This window comes from Cavia porcellus, unplaced genomic scaffold, assembly GCF_034190915.1.
Source record: "Cavia porcellus strain 051 isolate PalLab524CR breed Dunkin Hartley unplaced genomic scaffold, mCavPor4.1 scaffold_1, whole genome shotgun sequence".
NCBI lineage: Eukaryota > Metazoa > Chordata > Mammalia > Rodentia > Caviidae > Cavia > Cavia porcellus.
Window position 1 is genome coordinate 88,716,188 of NW_026947484.1, and position 17,041 is coordinate 88,733,228.

Here is a 17,041-nt window from a genome sequence, read left to right on the forward strand (position 1 = left end):
GCCATGAGTTTGATTAGAATTTTGTAAGAGCTATCGATAAACTTGCAAAGAGGAAGAAACTGATATTTTTCCCAGGGTCATTTATAAGATGCAATCACTCAAGTTCTTTCCTCATAAGGGTAAGAACTTCTTGCAAGAGTAAGCTATCCACAGCACTGAGATCACTATGCGACAAATGGTTATGTAAGTAAGTGTTCTGTCACGCCCTTCCAAACTCTACCACGTAAAGACCAGAAATCCTTGAAGTCTTCCATCTCATCTAATAAGCATTATTACCTGGATACCCTTTTCTTTCCTTTTTTCTTTTCTTTCTTAGCATTACTCTACCCCTCGAACCCTGTTTTCTCATTATACCAAAGTACTATCTGTTCTCCAAATGTTCCATGTTAGTTTTGGTTTTGTATCTTTTTTCCATCTTCTTTCCACTTCTAGAAACAGTTCTTTTCTCTTTTTGAGCTTTCAACTTACCCTTCAATGCCCACCTCAAGTATTACTGCCCTATGAAATGGGTCTAAAACACTAAAGTGTTTCCTTGAGTTCTGGTAACATATATATTGCATCACAATTATGCATCTGCATGTTTGTCTTCTACCTAAACCACTGCCAAGGAAAGAGTATGAATAGCTTCAAAATAATACCAAGTATTATTTATTTTTATAATCTTTATGCCTAGCACAGCATCTAGTATAGAGTATATGCCTAGTGAATATATACCAAAAAATGTATAGTTTTTTTCCATATATGATACAACTAAAATATATTTTTGATAAACATTCTTACTTGCTGTCTATATTTGTACTTTCATTTCATAAAATAAAAAGAAACAATATTTTTAAGTTGGTACTGGGTGTGATTTGGGGTTTTGTTTTTGCCACTGAAGTTTGAGCTTGAATCGCAGTACTCTGAGACAATAAAAACTCTTAATTTTTGCCCAGTAGGAAAACAAAAACAAGACAGAACTGTAAAAGCATCTGGCACAAAGCTAAAAGGGAATCCCTCTCTTCTGTGCTTTTGGCTGCAGGAAATGTGGGGGAATAGAGAGGAGGCAGTTTAGCAATAGCTCACCCTAAGGCATTGCCAAAGAGCCCTCAGCAAGAGAATGAGCCACTTGTTAAGGCAGGGCTGAGGGGATACAGTGAAACTGAAAGGAGGCACTCAAATAATTTTCTTTGCAACCTCAAAGGGCCACCACAATTCCCTTGTGTTTAAGAGGACCCCCACCGCCAGGAAAAAAGACTTCAGCCTGTGGAAACAACCCCTTGCCAAAGGCAAGAGTCTCCCCAGGGGACAGCCTGGCAGGAAATACCTCTTTGCCTTGCAGTTGAGCTCCACACTTCAGGTTCTCAGAGATGCTGCGTGTTTGTGGTTTACCTAAAGGTGGGCAACTTCTACTTTGGACCCACACCTAAATAATTAGGTTTCCCAGTGGTACATTTTGCAATTAGACTAAAATGCTTACCATCAAGTATATGGCATGCAGTTTTGACAAGAGAAATTTTTCATAATTCAGGTCTAGAAAAATTAACCCTTATCCAGATGTGAGAAAAATAAATTGAGAATATAAAATATTTTCAGTCTAGCCTCATGATAGGCCAAACCCAATATTATGGTGAGCCAGGCTCCTTCTTTGGAGGAAAGTACTTTCCTGCATGAAGTAAATAATTTCTTCCTAAGCATGAAATGTTACTCTCCAGAGGATATTTTAGTTGCCTAGAGTTTCTGTAAGATTGAGATTATTTAGCAAATTTGAGTGGAATCTTGTTTCTTTCCATCTCTTAGGCCCTAGTCTATCATTTAGCCAATGGTGTTTTGTTTTTCTTTTAAGTAACAAATTCTGTTCAATTTGGTTCTTCATGAATGATATAAATTATTTTACAAAACAGAAAATATGAATGTGGTATTTCGAAAAATAAGTTTTAGAGAGATTTAAAATTCCAAACTTTGAAGCCAAAATTATAAATAGGAATCTTTAGAACTATTTTTATGTGTAAAAAGGCTGTGTTTGTTTCCCTCTGCGGAGTCTCCCTGGGAAATAAACCGAGGTCTAGAGGGGAAGCAAGCACTATACAGTGTGTTGCATATCTCCTCCCAGACAGAATATTCATCAACCTTTAAAGAAAGCATTGTCCACTCATTTGCTTGTGCTGTTTTGTTAAGGAATATACAAAGTGAGTCCAGAGTTTACAACCAGAAATTCCAAATTCGTATGATGTACAAATCATGAAATTCATAATATATGACATTGAAATACAGATTTAGGGGAGAGAGGAAGTGCCACGGCAGTGTAACATGGGAGTAATTGCAACACAGTGCATTCGCCCCAGCTAACTCCACAACGTGGATTCTGCGTCATGGCTGTGTCTGTCAGCTCCAACCTTGCTCTGCATTTTAGTTCCTTTCAGCTCACAGCCACAGAGGACCAACCAATTGAACTCATTGTAGGTGAGTCCAAAACTTGAGAAAGAAAGTAAACCTCCAAAGAGTGGACAGCTTCTAGAAGAAATAATAGATTGACTATCTATGCCAACCCCAAGAAAAGCCCATGGTTGTTGTCGCAAAAACAGACCAGAGTTTTATCACATAAGTGAATTCTTCACAGCAGGAAAGGGCTGGAGAAAAATCCAGTTCGGCCCACTCTATTGCCTGACATAGTTTATTCAAATTCCATTTTGGAAAGGACAGAAGATTTTCAGTGCTACCCTAGCACAGCAGCTGAGAGAGAGCTGTAAAAGGTATGCTGAGAGGCTGAAGGGGGACCCACTGAGAAACTGAAGATCAGGGTAGGAAGGATATGAGGACCCATATCCCATGATGGTAGACCACGCCTGGCAGGTTTGGCTCTCAGCAGGAGCATCACCTACCATGAGTCAGTTTGACCACCTTCATGACGCCTGAATTGGGGAAACCAGTGGTGTGAAGGCGTTCCCACTTACCAACATGGGTGGAGATGTGCTTTGGCTCGGACAGTTGTTACCTTTTGAGATCTATGGATGGAGGGGCCTCTGTCGTGGTAGGGGAAAGAACATCTCACAAAACCACAGCTATAAAGCTGGCGGAGAAGAAAATGATTTGCTTGATTCCAAGCCTGTGTGTTCCAGACAGAAATGACTCATCTGGAAATTCAGAGGATTTGGGGGGGGGGGGGAGGAAGTAGATTTTTTTTTCACCTTTAGTTTTTTTCTTTATGAAGTCTGGAATTTTTTGTTTATTTGCTTATTTTAAAGTATTTTTCCTTTTTCTCTTATTCTTTTTTCATTTTCCTCCTTTTTCTTTTCTTTTAGTTTATCTAGTAGTATTAACTTTTTTGTTATCCTTTAACTTTCCCACCTCCTTCTCATCTTCTATTGTTTAATTTTTAATATTTTACTTTCTAGATGCTCCTATTTCCTACACCATCTACCTTTACTAATATAACTATTAAGCTTTATGAATCTATTGATAGTGTTATGTTGACTATGTGTTATGTTGAATACTGTTCTATTGTTAGCAGAGGTAAAGTTCCATTTAGTATATATTTACTATAGGTTAATATTTGGTTTGTCTTAGTATTTATATTATCATCCCAGAACTCCTTTTTATGGTTAAGAGTGGTAGATTATTGGTTCTTAAAGAGTAAGTCAATATCCAGTTTGTCTATTCTTGTTGCAGATTGTGTTGCTAGAGCCAACATGACACCATTATTGTGGTCAACTGGATTTCTCTGTGTCTCAGTATTTGGATTGTTTTGCTGCCAGTTAACAATACTGTGGCTCATTTTTGGAGAGGTAGGTACTGAGACAAATACACTTCAGCCTTTCCTTCCAAATAAAAGGCAAATGAGTAGTGATCTTGGGAAATAGGAATGACATACAGTTAGTCACAATAAGACTACATTCTAAAATGCAGACAATAACTAGAATTCTCTATATTAGCAAAAATTCCTCTACTGTAATCAAACAACAAGCTTCAGTACAGAAAACAAACATACAGACAAAAATAGTACTACAATAAAAACATGAGAAGTTAAAGCAAAAAGTGTCTTTAAAAACTCCCAACTCACCAGTGCTGATCAAGGGGAAGGAAATCAAGAGCAACACAACTGAATTATTTAGAAGGATAAGAGAGAAGATAAAAAGAAATCAGTAAATTATTTGGTGCACTCAAAGAAGATCTAAATAAATAATGATCTTAACAAAATGACTAGGGAGGACATAAGATACTTATGAAAAGCTAACTGAACTAAACAAAGCAATGCAAAATATGAATATTCAGCATAGAGAAGAATTAGAATCCATGAAAAGGTACCAGACATAAATGCATATTAAAAATTTTACTGAAAGAATGGGAAAAGAAATGACCAATAACAACAGAGTTTCAGAACTAGAAGATACGGTTGTTGTAAATGATAAATCACTGAGAGATACCTTAAAAATAGTAAGAGAATATAAAATTGGATGCAATTTATATTAACAAGCTAGTTAATATAAAGAAGATTGATCTTAAAGTAATTTGAACTCGTGAAAAATCAGGAGATAGTACAAAAGGCAAAGAAAAAACACCCAAAATCCCAGAACCTGTTTATAGAGTAATAGAAAACTTTCCATATATATGAAAACTAATATCGAGATATAGAGTCCCACATAGCCCTGATGAGAACAGAGTCTCTCCATGATTCATCACAGTCACAATACCAGAAGTCCACTGCAGGAACAGAATCTTGAAAACTGGTGAAGAAGAAAAGCAAAGAATCATTTATAAAGGAAAACTCAACACAATTGTAGCAGATTTCTCAATACAAATTTTAAAGGGGAAAAGAGCTTAGACTAAAGTGTTTCAACATCTAAAAATAAACAGCTTCCAAAATGGACTGATATATTCTGCAAAACTTTCTTTCAAAATTGCTGGAGAAATAAGATATTTCCATGAGAAAAATCACATTAAGAAAAACTTATGAGCAACACTCATAAAATTTTTCAAGAATATCCTAGAAAAAGACAATGAAGCTTAAATACCAAAATGTCCAAAAGAATAACTATACCAAATGTATGAATAATTAAGTACAAGGGAAAGAAAATCAATCAGCAAGATGAAAATAATGTAATGAGAGCACTGTTAGTACCTATCACTAACAATTCTCAATGTGAATGATAGTTTGCCAATTAAAAGACACAGATTGGCAAAATGGACCAAGAAGCAAAATCTAATAGTATGCTTCCTGAAAGAAACACATTTAAATGAAAAAGATATTCATAGACTAAAAACCAAAAAAAAAAAAAAAGAAAAAAGAAAATTACGTGTAAGTAGACCATGACAACAAGCATGAACAGCTCTCTTATTTTCAGACAAAATGAACACTAAATCAAAACTGATCAGTTGAGGCAAAGAAAGTCACTACATGTCTGATAAGGAACAGTAGAGAGATAGTAATTATAAACATACATGTGCCAAATAATAGCACCTGCAGTCTCACCAAACAAGCACTTATAGACATAACAACTGTATAGACACCAAAATAATTGTAATGTGGAGCCTCGATACCCCACTGTCACAAACAGATAGATACACTAGACAAAAACATCAACAAGAAATATCAGAGTTGAACCAACTCTTTGAACAAAGGGATTTAATACATATCTAAAGAGTGTTCTGTCCAACAAAACAGAATACACATTCTTCTCAGCAGCAAGTGACACTGTCTCCAAAACAGATGACACACTAGGCAAGAAGGCAAGAGAGCAAATTATACCATGCATATTATCAGATCAAAGTACAATGAAGCTAGAAGTCAGTGGCAAAAGAAACCACAGAAATTATGCAAACACACAGAAATTAATCAAAATTCCTTTTAATAATCAGTGGGCCACGGAAGAAACCAAGGAAGAAATAAGATAGTTCCTCTAATTAAATGATAATGCCAGTAAGACATACCAGAATTGATGGGACACTAAGCAGTCCTAAGAGGGAGGTTGAGAGCTGTGAATGCTCATATTAGAAAAACAGAGCAACCCAAATAGATAACTAATGATGTATCTTTGTGTTTTTAAAAAAAATAAGCATAATTCAAATCCAAATCTAGTACAATGAAGGAAATTATACAAATTAGACCAGAACTCAATGAAATGGGAAAAAATAAAAGAAAATCAATGAATCAAAGTGCTGGTTCTTTGAAAGAATAGACAAAATAGACTAACCCTTAGGTAGTTATCTCTCAGAAAAGAAAATATCCAAGTCAATACAGCTAGAAATGAAAAAAGAAAAATCATGATAGATACCACTGAAATCAAATTATTAGCAACTATTTCATAGAACTGCTTGCTTGCTAACACATTGGAGAATTCAAAAGAAATTAAGAGATTCCCAGATACATGTTAATTTTAAAAAAATTCCTCATAGAAGAAGGTATAAAATTCCTGAGTAATCCCAAAACAGGCAATGAAATTGTAGTAAATAATGATGATAACAATAAAAAAAACTACCAACTAAAAATGCCAAAGTCCTGATTGATTCATCGCCAAATTCCGTAAGAAGTTCAGGGGACACCTAATACCCATACTCCCCAAACTCTTTAATGATAAAAGGGGAAGGAGTACTATCAAGTCATTTCTGGAAGCCAGTATTATCCAGATTCTAAAATAAGACAAGATTCTAAACATAAAAGAGAGCTAAAGGCCAATTTCTGTAATGAACATAGAAGCAAAAATCCTCAAACAGATACTAGAAAATACAATGCACCAAATTATCAAAAAGATTATACATTATGACCAAGTAAGCCTCACCTTGTGGATGCAAGGATGGCTCAACATACTCAAATCAATAAATGTAATACATAATGTAAAAAGAAGCAAGGACAAAAATCATGAGATAAATGCAATAGACACAGAAAATGTTTTTTATAAAATCAGCATCCATTTTTGACAAAATTCCTGAAGAAAACAGGTCTGGAAACATCTTATGTCAATATGATAAGATCCACTTATGATAAATTTTCTGCCAACATCATAATAAAAGTAGAAAAGTTGGAGCATTCTCCTTAGAATCAGGAGCAAGACAAGGATGTCCACTGTCACTGCTCTTGTTCAACACAGTCCTTAAAATATTATCCAGAGCAATTCAGTAAGAGAAAAGAATAAAATAGATACACATAGAGAAGGAAGAGATCAAAACATCATATGTTTTTGCCCTTGACATGACCCTCTACTGAGAAGATCCAAAAAACTCATCAAAAGACTCAGAATTAATAATCATAAACTGTAGTGGCATGTGACTGTAATTCCAGAATTTAAAAGGCTGAGTTAGGAGGATCACTGTGACTTCCAGATCAGGCTGGATTACAAAGTGAGTTCAAAGCCAACCTGAACTTCATAGTGAGAGCCTGTCTCAAAAAGACAAAGCAAACAAACAAGCAAAAATCTAAATTCAATAATGTAGCAGGTTACAAAATTAACATACAAAAACAGTAGCAATTCTGCATGCTATAATCAACCCACTGAGAAAGAAATGAGGGGAAAAATTACTATTCATGATAGCACCAAGAAAAATTAAATACTTAGGAAATAACCTAGCTAAGCAAGTGTAATACCAGTACAATAAAACCTACAGAACTCTGGAAAAGGAGACTGAAGAAGACATCAGCAAATGGAAACATAACTCCCTTTTCTGAAAGGCAGAACCAACATTCTTCAAATGGCCATACTTTAAACATTGTTATGCAAATTTAATACTATCTCAAAATACCAACTGCAGCCCTCACAATTCTAGAGAAAACAATTCTAAAATTCATGTAGAACCAAAGAGAACAGCAGAAACAATTCTTGGAAACAAGAGCAAAGCAAAAGTCCTCACAATTCAAGATTTGAAGTTATGCTATAAAGCTACAGTGATGAAAGCAGTGTGGTACAGGCACAAAAAGACACGCACATCAAAGGAACAGAACAGAGGTTGCAGAAATCAGAACAATAGCGATAACAAAAACCAGGCACTGCAACTATTTGGTCTTTGACAAAAGGGCCAAAAATACATGGAATATATAGAAGAAAAGTAGCCTCTTCAAGAAAGGTGCTGGGAAAACTGGTTATCCACATGCAGAAGATTGAGTCTAGACCCATTTATCGCACAATGTACTAAGCTAAAATCAAAGTGGATCAAAGATCTAAATGGTAGAACTGAAATGTTTCAGGTCTTGGGGGAAGAAAAGTAAAATTTTTGAAGACAGAGGCGTAGGCAAGGACTTTATGAACAGAACCCTGGTTACCCAGGAAACAGTACTGAGAATCAACAAATGTGATCATTTCTAATTAAATATCTTCTGTACAGCAAAGAAAAGAACTAACAGAATGAAGAGACAAGCTACAGAATGGAAAAAAAAATCTCTGCCAGCTATTCTTTGATCAGAGGACTCATATCTGAATATATAGCAAACATAAAAAATTAGTCTCCCAAAAATAAAAGACTCAGTCAAAAATTGGGCAACAGAATTTAATAGACATATCTCAGAAGTACAAATAACCAATGAATACATAAAAAAATGTTCAACACTACTGCTCATTAGGGAAATGCAAATTAAAACAACATGGAGATTCCTTCCTACTCCAGAAAGAACAGCTGTCATTCAGAAATCACATAACAAATGCTGGTAAGGCTGGGAATAAAAAGGAACACTTCTGCACTGTTAGTTGGAATGTAAATTCATATAAATACTATGGACATCAGTATGAAGATTTCTTAATATTTTAAAAGTAAAAATTCTATTTGACCCAGGTATTCCTCTCCCAGATATCTTCCTCAAAGACAAAAACATCATATTACAGTGATATATTTATACCCATGATTATATCAGTAAAATTCATAATGTCTATACACTGGAAATAGCTTAGACATTTTAATAAATATATTGTAGTATCTTATTATGATTTTCATGTTGATTTCCACAATGACTAATAATACCTGTCATCAGAATCACAGCAGACTTCTCAGCACAAACAATAAAGTCAAGAAAAGCATGGAGTGAAGTATTTAAGATCCAAATGAAAATGATTTCCAACCTAGACTGATGTACCCTGCAAAACGGTTCTTCAAAATTGATGGAGAAATAAGATACTTCCATGACAAAGAACAGTTGAAAAACTGCATGATCACCAAGCCAAGCCTGCAGGGAATACTGCAAGACAGTTTAGATACACACAGGAAAAAAACACTAAGCAAAGCAGACAATTAAACAGAAAGAAAAGACAAAGATCAACAGCAGAAAGATAATATGTCAACAATAAACCAACATTTAACAGTTTATAACCATTAATGTAAATGGTCTCAATGCACCACTTAAAAGAAACAGACTGGCAGAATGGATCAAGAAACAACCTCCAACCATATGCTGTCTACAAGACACCCATCTAACCCAAAAGGATACTCATAGACTGAAAGTCAAAGGACGGAAAACAATACTTCATGCAACAGGACCCCCCCCCCAAAAAAAATAGCAGGGGTAGCTATTCTGTTTGCAGGCAATGTGAACTTCAAACCAAGAATGGTCAGAAGAGATAAAGAAGGTCATTACATATTGCTTAGGGGAAAACTTCAAGAGGAAGAGATAACAATCTTAAATATATATGCACCAAATTCCAGAGCACCCAGTTATACAAAGCAAGTATTAATAGAAATGAAAAACCAATTTAGCAATAGCACAATCCTTAACACACCATTGAAACCAAGGGACAGATCAACCAGACAGAAAATCAGCAAAGAAATAACAGAACTGAATCACACCTGTGAACAAATGGACTTGATAGACATATACAGAGTGTTCTACCCAACAATATCAGAATGCACGTTCTTCTCAGCAGTATATGAGACATTCTCTAAAATAGACCATATGCTAGCTCACAGAACATATTTAAATAAGTGCCAAAGTGTTGGAATTATCCCATGCATGTTATCAGATCATAGTGCCATGAAATTAAAAATTAATGATAAAAGTACTGCAAAAAATCCCACAAACACATTGAAACTGTCAATCCTTTCCTATGCTTATTTGCTTCTTTATTAGTTCTTGGCTAAACACCTTTTCAAATCTCTGCTTCCTTTTTAGAATACTTGCTTTTTTTTTTTAATGTATTCTGGATACAAGTTATGTTAAGATATATGCATGGCAGCATGTATCTCTGTGACTTGGTTATCTCTTAAAACTGTCTTTTGAGGAGTTTTATAATTTTACAAGGTTTAATACAGTCAGTATTTATTTTTAAGGATGTATTTTTGTGATCTAAGAAATATTTATCTAACCTAAAATCATAAAGATTTCTTGTATTTTACTTACTAGACGTTTGTGTAGTTTTAACTTTCTTTAGATCTGTTTTATTTTGAGTTAATCTCATGTTATATGACATAAAGCATCATATTGGTGGTATACCTCATCTCGTCTGAAATCTCATGAAACATTTCGTCTGTGTCTGGGTTCTACCTGAGGAGGGACAAGGTGGATGGAAATCTGGAAGTCTTCATTTTAGGTAAAAAGTGACTAGTTACTTGATTGGAAACATAAAACCTTTCTTCCACAGATACAGAGATGGAAGTTTATGAACATGCAGTAGAAAAGAAAACTATTTCTCTATATATCATAGCTATAGAGCATATATCTTAAATTTACTATAATTATTCCTAAATATGAAAAATAATTATCAATAATAGTAATATCTATTCACAAGACTTTAGTGTTATGCAATCTTTTAATAGGAATTTAAGAAAGAAATGTTATTTTTATTTTTAAAAAAGAACTGTATAACTCAAAACTTTTGATTTTGATTCCTCTAATGAGAAGGCTGGTAGACAACATCCTTCTAGATTGTTCTCATTCTCAGTGCACTGTTGCCAGTATCATAGTGGGTATCAGCTGAAAGAACTCTTCATGTTACCTTAGGCAAATGATTATTTCTCTCCTCCTCCATGGCTTGCCTGTTAGAACATTCAGTGTAACTTCACTGAAGGCTTGAAGGTACTAACAGGAAACCATCAGCAGATAACAGGCAATACATGTGACAAAAATAGGATTTGCTTGTTGAATCCAGCTGTCCGTTATTGCACATTCTTTTATTAGGATTCTTTAGGGGACAGATTACTTTTTAGAATTTCCTAAGTAAAAACTTCTACAGTTCAAAATGAACACACATTTTAAAGTGGAAAACAAGAAATGGTTAAACTTATTTTCCCATTTCAGTAGATCTGCCCTTCATTTCCAGATTTACAGTTTCCACCTCTTCCACTTCTTATTGATTCTGAGAATGATCTCACTTGGTAGGAAACTGAAACTATCTTACCACAGGAATGTTCTTCCTGATAGCCCTAACTTAGTAAAGTAGCTCAATCATTTAGACAGGGAAGAACTATTTCTTTACATTAATTACAGACAAACTCTGCTTGGGGGGGAAAAAAAAAAGATCGTAAGGTTCTGTTCTTATTCTCAAAGCATTTATACTCTATTTAGTATTAAGAGGTATATAAACAGCTGTTTCCAAGTAAATATTTTGTTATTTCACAGGGTTTCAGAAAAGTAGAGATCATTAATACAGAAGTTTGGGCTTAAATTAGAGCTTAGAAATCAAGTTGAAGAGAAGGAATTTCATGTAGGGGCATCATATAAGTAAAAATGAAGGCAATGGAACATGAAAGATTTTAAAGTAGAGTTCATAGAGTTTATTAGAGAGGAAGATAAAAATTGCAAAAAACAACAGATGAAAGTTAAAGAGTTTGTACATCCTCCTAACATGGTGTGCTAACATAAATTCTGTGCAGGGTGAGTTAATGTTTTGAAAGCACGGGTTAAACTACTCATCCATCGGTACAGTACTAGGATACATCCATGCAGAGAGATTAAGGCAGTCTAGCCATTAGGAAGGGTATCTGTGCTCAAGATGTCAAGACAAAATTTTGAGTGATAAGAACTACATCTTGGGTGATGATGATGAGACAAAGTCAAGAAAGGAAACAGAAACACAAGAAATGATAAAGAAAGTTAAAAGTCTTTGGAATTTCAATACTCGACTGTTAGAAAGCTAGGAGAAAATTGTTACTCAAAAGTAGAAACTTATTAATTAACCATTATAAAGGATTTCTGTAGACTAAAATATTTTACATAAGTTCTTTGAATTTGGCTAAGCGCATGCACATATGTCATCCAAATACTTAAATTGGTCACTTCTCTAGGTGCCAAAAGTGAAATTGAGCTAAATGTCCAAAATGAATTCAACTAATAATACAGACCCGTCTCAAGGTTCTTCATCACTACTTCTTGCTTGAGTTCATCTCACTACAATACAGTAATTGAAGCTCCAAAAAAACATTGCAAACTACTAGTTTTCTCTAGATTATTAAAAAGGCAGAAACTCAAGTCATTTCATACCATAATGGGTCAGGTCTATCCTCGCTAAATAGTAAGTCCGAGGCACATCCCATCATGTACAGCAGCAGGCTCTGCCACTATAGCCAGAGGCTGACAGTGCTTTGAGCTGTACCCTAAAGGCCTAGATTTCAGCCAGCATTCAAACTGGGCATGCGTCTCCCCTCATCCCCCTTTCCTCTCTGGCTGCTCTTTGCAGTCATCACAATGGCAGGTAAGTTTGTTTTTTCCTGGCATTGCAAAGGGCACCAGTTAGCTTCCTTTCAGGTGGAACTTTTTTTTTTTCCTACTTGGATTTGTTTTGTTTTAACTGTGAGTTTTTTAAAAGTGCTTTTATATGGATACAAATCTAGACAAAGAAAACTTTTAAGTTAAATAAACAAAAAGAATGTCCTGAGCCAGGATTTCTTTGCGGGACATGTTCCTTAGGCTATTTCTGAAAGGTTATTTATGGACGACTGTTTATCCCCTGAAGCCTGACTTCATCTCTTGGTGGAGTGAAATGACTCTGTGTTTAGTAGTGCATTGGTCTGCCACCCCTGGGAATGGCTAGATGTCAAATATTTACCACTGTGGGACAGAAGAGAAATCAGAGATGCAAAAATAAATAGAAGTACATGCTGTGTCCTCAGGAATTTGCAAAATTTTAAAAGAAATGTGCTATTTTAAAGAAAAAAAGCATTGAAATAGAATGATAGTATAACTCAGCTTTCTTTATTGGAATGAAGTAAAGCCCTCTGAAATATAAAGTTAATTCAAGCAGAGGAATATTTTTATCTTAGTACTTTCTCGGCAGCCACACTCATACAGTTCATTCCCTTGCCTGGCTCAGGCCCAGGCCCTGGGAAAAGTTTAAAATTTTTATTCTTTTAGTTAAAAAATAAGCATTGTACCTTGTTCTTCAAGCCTGCATTTTTCATTCAAAAAAGAAAAGAAAAAACAATAAAAGAACATCTAAGCTAAGAATTAGTTTGGTACCAATGCAATCTCATAAAACTTAGGAATCAAAACTTAGCATTCAGCTTTCTGGATAATTACATGAGAAAAATCATGAGATAAGTTTTACCCTCTTCCCAAAACTTCTCATTTCAAATTGTGTGCCTGCCTCTCTCATCAATTTCCGAGGCGGAGTTTTCCTTTGGTGTTGCACTTCCTGTATTGTCAGAGACAAAGCTACATTTAAAAAGTTAAATCAAATAAACCCAGCTACAAAGGGGCTTATAAAATAATCATAGTCGTGAATAGCATGGAAAGAGGATAGCCACTAAACCATAAAGGGAATACTTCATGGATGGCTGTGCTTTAAATAAAGTTCACGTGAGCATGTAACGTTAGATGCTTTTAAAATCCACAGGACAAAGTACAGGCATGTTTGTGCATTTCTCTTTCATTGGGCAAGTTTTTTTTTTTTTCCCTCCAACTTAAGTCTGGTCTGAATGCTAGGCAGCTTGCACACAGAGTTTTGCTTAGAAGGTGTTTTTTTTTTTTTTTTTTTTTCAATCCTGAGCACTATCAAGAAGAAAGACAATTCTCTCTCTGCCTAACCCCCAAAGTGACACCGAATTCTGGCTTGATCTGAGAACCAGCGTCCATTTGCAATCTGTCCCAGTTGCAGTTACTGTGCTCTGGGAAGACAGGCTGCCTTCCCCTCTGTGAGGATGACAGCTTTGTAAGGCTGGTGGGCACAACACGTTTAAAAGTAAATATTCGGCAGCTTCGTCATCCTCGAATTTGGCGAGGAAAATATAATCAACAAAGGGGCATTACTTTTAATTGCATTTAAAAATATAAGCCTCTGCAGACTGGAGAGCTGTGTGCCCCGCGAAGGGCTTGCTCTGTGCGCCTCTTTGCGCCAGCGGGGGAGGCAGTTCATAGAAGCAGGCTTTGTTTTAATTAGCACAGCAAGCAACCCTCCCCCTGCTCCGTTCAGGGCTTCTTCCAGTTTACAATCGACCTAACCTACTCAGCCAAAAATTGTTACTAAGAAAAATTCCACAGAAACCCAAAGAAAAGGGCCAGGCAGAGCCCGTGTTTTTTAAAAGAGCTTTTCCAAACTGAGTCTCCGGCAGAGCTGTCTGCAGGAGTGAAATGCTGAGCTATGATTGCTTGAATAGGTTTCAGCTCCAGGGATGTCCCCCAAGGTTAACGAAATAGTTCAGTTAAAAATAACAGTAAATTCTTCTCCCTACCTTTATCCCAAAGTGGGGAAGAAAAAAAAAATGCAGTCCACATTTAAATAATATTAGGGATCTGATTTAAAGTGATAAAAGCCAGGAAATTCAAAATTAAGGGAGATTTAGAGCCCTAACTCCAAGCCAGTTTTGAGAGTAAGATACACTCAATCAAGTGAGCTGAGCAGCTATGCCAGCTTTAACCCAGCAATACAGAGCTTTTGTGCCTTCCGAGGCAGCTCTTCAGGGTATTGAAGTGGTAGATATGGAGGAATGGTGTTTAAATAAAAGAAAAGGTGGGAATGGAAAGCACATTGTAGGAAATTATAATCGCTGACAAAAGTTTGTTTAGATTTAGCCAAGAAAGCATTGGTTCCCTTGCTCTGAGCTGATCCATTTGCATCTGATGAATTATCCTTTGGATTTTCTGTGTTTTAGTTTTTTCGTTCTTTAGTTTCAAAACTGCAAAAGCCATTTTCATTGAATCACATTGAGCCACTTTTGTTAATTAAACAAGAAAGGTTCAAATGGGATGCAAATTTAAATATTGAGATCCATCTCTTATTGGACCACTAGATCACAACTGCTGTGAACCTGTCATTAGAGGTTTTGTAGGACCAACGGCTGGGCTGGGTGCAGAGCAATGCCTTTCACTCACTTCAGAAGGAAGGAAGCTGGCTTTGAACCTATGTTCAATTGGTCCAAATTATTGGATACACAATTATGCAGATGTGCAATTATTGTACAATTATTGGGAGTAAAATAACTTGAATTAGGTATTTCCTGAATGAGAAGTTTAAATTGAAGTATTTCCACATTAAAACTTGAAGAACATTAACAATGACAAGCGACTTTGATTTCATTGTATTTGCACCCATTTTAAAAATCGTATACATAAATTGTAAAGGTGTTTTCAAAAGAAATGCTTTGTGCTGTGTTATTAGTACATTGACATTCTCATGTAATGTCAAATATATTTCATTTGTTCGGTTTAAAAACTAATGTAATTCTTATGCAATTTCCAGTGTAATTTCTCCTTAGAATTTTTTAAAAATCTGTTTTTCCTTTGCCTCATTCTAACTACAATTTGTTGTAAAAACATGAAACTCAAACTGATCTTTTATGCTCTCTAATCTTATGCTGAAACTAGTATTTCCATATTCCTAACACTGATTTAATATCCTTGAAGCTAAAGGAAGACTGTACTTCCTGCATATTTCTTAGTGTAAATTTTAAGTAATCTTCCCATTTTTTTTTCAGTGCCTGCGCCAGCATCTTTGTGCTTGCAACCACATTTGCTCAAATGTGGTAAACAGCTTTTCAAAGTTGGACATATATACCCACCAAGCAAGATGTTCTACTCGCTGGTCATAAAACAGCTCTGTGCTGAACCCACTGGGCTCCTTGGTGACACACAACTGAGAAACATTGTATATGTATATCCTCAGGCAACCAGGACAGCATTCACCAACAGTAACTGTGCTTTTGCTTTATGTAATTTTTATGTATGTAGTGAATTGCATAAAGTAGTCTGTAACATTTTGCTGTCTGGTCTCTTCAGAACACATTTTGATGGTGGCCAAGTGCCTGAGATTAATAAAGCCAAGCTGTGGCCAGAAGATAAAAATCATCAATCCTATATAAGAACTAGATTTCCCATATATGGTGTGATGGAAGCCATTCTTTAAAAACTTAGGCAATTTCATTGATATGAAACATCCTACCATCTTATCTTCTGAGAAGAGAATGTCATTCTGAAGCCCTAGAAGATAGTGATGTAGATATTAACTATGTGACTTGGGAGAGGGAAGAAGTTGGTAGGCTTCAATATTTAGTACTGCTACCTTTCCAGCTGTGTGACTCAAGTAGAGTTAGATATTGCTGTTCCTGTCTTTCATCATCATGTTTGTGATATGTAACATGGAAATGATAAGATCAACCTCAGAGAGGTTACACAAAATAGTGGAAAATTATTAGATAAATGACGAGTTTACTTGATAATAGTAGTTATGATTATTACTATTATTACACATTGCTTTCCACAATTTTAAGCAGTATACAAGCTTTTGAATCTGTTAAGCTATTGTTGTACTCACTTTTCTCTCATTGCTGACACAAGGTACCCAACAGGCAACATTAAAAGAGGAAAGCTCTATTTGGCTCACATTTTGTGGAGGTTTCAGTTCATAGTTGGCTGGCTCCAAGGCAGAGTGGCATGGGACAGGGGCATCATAGAGGAGAAGCAGTTCATGGCAGGCTGAGGGCAGCAAGACAGATACTTGGGGGTATTGTTTTATGAGTACCAAAATGGTCTCCAATTAAGGAGGGGAATGCTGGCTATGGCTAATTTCATACTTACATCGGGCTATTTATTTATTGATGAATTATGATAGAATAATAAATCTTGCTTGTAAAAACTAAACATTATTCAAATTTTGACCACACAGACAACAGAGCTAAAAGCGACTTGAGTTCTGTATCCTTGGAATGATGACTTTGGGTT

At 35.6% G+C, this 17,041-nt stretch overlaps 1 long non-coding RNA gene across 2 annotated transcripts in view; it reads right to left on the reverse strand.

Annotated features, from left to right (window-relative positions):
* Positions 1-12,471, reverse strand: part of LOC106028167 (uncharacterized) — a 68,029-nt gene extending 55,558 nt beyond the window's left edge. For both annotated transcript variants that reach the window (XR_001201776.3, XR_001201775.3), the window contains exon 1: positions 12,371-12,471. This is a non-coding gene — a long non-coding RNA (uncharacterized LOC106028167). The remainder of the gene's footprint in view (positions 1-12,370) is intronic.
* Between the last annotated feature and the right edge of the window lie 4,570 nt (positions 12,472-17,041).